Below are 4,365 nucleotides of genomic sequence, written 5' to 3'. Positions count from 1 at the left end.
TCGGGATATACTGTTGCATTATAAGAGCAGAAGGCATATCTTCATGATGTAAAAAATACAAAGCATATGTTTTTATACACTCATACACGTGTGTGTGTGTGTGTGTGTGTATATGCACATATGTGTGTGAATATAATGTGTGTGTGTGTGTGTGTGTGTGTGTGTGTGTGTGTGTTAAATAATCCAGAGTCATCTTCAGTTATCCTGTTCCCATGCTTCCCTGAATTAGTATTAATCCTGGGTAGTCAGGTGCATAGATTTCAAAACTACGTGTTCACATGTTGGTTAAGACTAGATGCAACCTAAATGGTTTATTAACTTGAGAATCACCACAAATAATATAGTTTGCAAAGACTAAACCCTTTCTTTGACTGGAAATGTGTACACATATTACTGAGAATTTCTGATTGCAAAAGTGTGCCTAAATGGTGCTCTATTGTTACACTTTTCTGCTGTTAGGAGTGAAGTAGTTAACACTGCATTTGATTTGCACTTCTCTTACTGAAGATCAGTGAGCATACATTCACAGCTACAGTACTTAATAAAGATCCATTAAACAAAACAAAAAGAATAGTAGTATCTCTATTCTGATTATATATTATATTGTATACTTTGCATTTGAAATGTCGAGATGTTGATCTGTGATATTGTGATAGTATACACACTTTTTAAAATGTAACCACGAAAGAAAAATATTTTAAGCTCAGGCCTATTTTTTAAATAAAAATGTAAGTTTAATTAGTTGTGTGTTTTACTTGTTGGAAACAAAGAAATGTATATTTAAATTCCCACAGGGAAACATTTATTTTATTTTCATAGGAAGTCTCTGAAATACTTATGTATTTTGACAGTATTTCTGATTTATCTAACTATATGTGTGGTACTGCTAATTATAAACTGTTAAACATTCTAAATTCTGGGTGTTTATCATTGTAATCTTGCAGCACCTTTTCTTTGGTTTTTGTGTTTTTCTTTGAAAAAGGAAATGCTTTGGGGAGCGTTCTTGGTCTAATAAATAAATATCACGCCATACAAATGACATTGTTCAGATTTTAACTACAGCTCAACCAGGTTCATGTAATTAAAAAATAGTCTGATGGTTGTTTTTGCGAGGCTCATTAGCAGAACGTTTTTGGAATTAGAGCAATAGCCTGCGTTGCTTTCATAGTTCACTTGCTGTCTAATTAACCGTTCTAGGAGTTGTTACAGTACAATTAAACTACTTGCTTTCACAAAGAAAGTACACACTCCTCTCACACTGTGTCTCTCTCCCACTTCATCATGATTGCCTTGAATGTTTTCTCTTAGCATTAGCTGTCTTTGTGAGAATGGTAGCAGCTCTGATGGGCTTGTAATGCTTTTCCCACCTGTGTTTGCCATTAGGACTTTTTCAGGATCATTTAGAGTATGTTCCGATCAGCCAGAAAGCCCCAAAGATATCCCAACATTCATCTGATAGCTCCCTGTGAAACGGGAGGTCTCGGAGCGCTCGGCTGTAGAAGCTGGAGACTGTTTGTATTTGAAATAAAGTAAATTGGGGAAATTATTAAAGTTAATGGCTTTAATGATGCGTTTACAAACGGTACCACATCACCGACAGAATGCCAAGCTGCTAAACAAAGTGATGCTTTGATTACAATCACTTTTTCTTTTTTTTCGTCCTGTTTTTCCTACTCTAAAAGACAAAATATCACTAAACAAACACCCAAAGGTATATAGAAATTCATGGCAAAGCCCTTGTATCTTATCTCGTGGTTTGGCTTTAGGTAAAGCATTTTTTCGGTTGTGCTGCTTTGCTCACCTCAGCTCTGCTCCGAGTAGGCTACAAACCTGCAGTCAGCATCCGTTCCCACCGTTTGCGCTAGACATCCAGTCCAACTTAAACACAAAACTCCTCTCTCGTTTATTATCCTGCGTATTTGTTTTCTGTGATAGAGGGAAGGAAGGGAGATATAAATACACGTTATTTTTCACAGTAAAGAGTTTCCAGACTCGTAAGTTGTCGAGCTTCTGAAAGCACTGCCAGGTTGATGGCATTAGAATGTCTAAACTGTTCAAAACAATTGTATGTGATTTGATTAGACAAGAGAGAGAGGGGTTTCCTTCTTATTTAAAATTATTAATTAATTATACGACCTTACGATTTAATTCAACTAATTTAATTCGTACTATTTACAGATAATATTAAAATATGCACACTTTTTACTCACTCTTAATCGTATGCCAAATATGTCGAAAATCAATGTCATCACACTCATTTATGAATTACTTACACAGGGCCGGCTCCAGGCATGGGCAGGGGTGGGCTGAGCCCACCCAAATGACTGTCTTGCCCACCCAATCAGAATTAGATAAGGATTACGTTAATTTTTTGTGCATAGATAAAAACTAATCTGAAGCGAACTGTATTTTGAGAAGTATAGCTTGAGACTGCCCAAACAATTATAAAATAACTCCAGAAAATTGCAGCATTTTTCTTTTATTAGCTGAATGCAAGGCGCGCTCGCGCTGAATTCACGCGGAGGCTTCAGTTTGCTGCAGTAAAGCAGAGGCTGACAACAAGCGAAAACGGGCAGAAATATTTGCACGCTATCACGGGGAGTTTGCGAGTTACGAGGAGTTTAATACACGAATATGTATCATAGCCTACCACTGAAATTACCTGAGCAGTTTTAATGTTCTAAAAGAAAAGAAAAGAAAAGAAAAGAAACATCATTCAATAACGTGCATTCATTGCATGGACGGGGCACGAGCATAATATAAGGGACATTCTACCAGAAATGTACATTATCTGTCCTTGACTTGTTACAGTGAATAAAAAGTATTACATCCAAAAAATGTCTAAAACTGACTGATGGTTGATTTCTGTGAGTTGTTCTGTAAAGGAATATGTCATTCATTAGGTTCTCAGATATTTTTTAATTTATTAAAAACACTTTTGAAAATTACAAATCCTGTCCTTGTCCTTGTCCTCAGCCAAATTGGACCTACAGCTTTCATAGTTTTGTTATGCTAGTTTGTGCCATTGTGCAATTCTAGTTGTTTATTTTTATTGTATCTGGCCATGTTATTGTTAAATTGAATTTTAATAAATTGATAAATTAAATATGTTTTTATATTGAAATAAAATTAGTTTATTAATTTGTCAGTCATATTCTAACGAATTAGGTCCTTATTATATGTCCTAGGCTGAACTTTACCATAGTCTAATATTACATTAACATTAAAATTATAATAATAATTTAAAATAGGAATGCTTATCAAAACTTAAATAAAGAACACAAAACATAACTTTTTCTGCATCAACGAAATCCATAAAGTCAGTCCTGTCACGCAGGAAATTATGTTATAAAAATGTAATATTTGAGGAAATATTGATGAATTAATCTCTGTAACTGTGTAGATGAAGGTTGGAGTATATATCCACTACTATGTTTTTGAAAAAATCTCCTATGTAAAGGCAGTTTTTTTACAACTATATGAGTGCCTGGCGGGGTATTCTGTGATTTTGTGTACTACAGTTGACCGAAAAGTTGCTTATATTCCTTATAGAAATTACAAAACCATGTTAGATACAATCAGGGACATGTGACCAATAAGAAAATGCTATTTGTATCAAAGAAATTCATTAGGAAACCATTCTAACATATACAAATTTGTCTGTGACAGGGCCTGACATTTTAGGGGTGAAATGCGTATAAAAATGTATTTATTTCAATCATAAAAACATGCTGAGATGGCATGATATGTGTTTCATATAGATTAACATGTCCTCCATATGACTCAACGTTCAGATTTAAGAATAAGATATTTTTTTCACCCAAGATTTTTACAAGTGGAAATGTACGTTTCTGGTAGAACATCTCATAAGCGTCTAAAATGCATGTAGGCTATACAGTTCAGTTGAAAGCTTACCCCTTTTTACTTGCTGTTAATGTTGAATGTAAGAATTACTTACTATAGCAACAGTCGGCTCGACTGTATTATCAAGTATTTGCCTTTTTTTTCTTTTGTCAAATTCCGCCATTTTGAATTGAAAGTTGGGCTGTCATTTAGGCTACGTGATTCATGTAATTCATAATTATTGTGACGACAATAGCATTTTCTGTCTTGCGTTTTCAACATATTAGGAATACAACTAAAATTGAATGGGTGCATATTTTAAAATAAAAATATTATTTGCAGTTCAGATTGATTACTTTACAAAAAATCGTATTATTTATTTAGTTCCTTTACCATTACCATAGTGGTCTGGTCTTAATATTTTCCTCAAAACAATAGTCCCCCTAATGTTCTAGATATGATTATGGCCTTGTTTGGTATAAATAAAAAAGTTAGTTGAAAAAAGTGTAGAAACAATGATAC

This window comes from Sinocyclocheilus anshuiensis, unplaced genomic scaffold (genome assembly GCF_001515605.1).
Source record: "Sinocyclocheilus anshuiensis isolate Anshui unplaced genomic scaffold, SAMN03320099.WGS_v1.1 scaffold1097, whole genome shotgun sequence".
In the NCBI taxonomy this organism is placed as follows: domain Eukaryota; kingdom Metazoa; phylum Chordata; class Actinopteri; order Cypriniformes; family Cyprinidae; genus Sinocyclocheilus; species Sinocyclocheilus anshuiensis.
The sequence above is the reverse complement of the archived record's forward strand: the minus strand, read 5'-3'. Positions refer to the sequence as shown.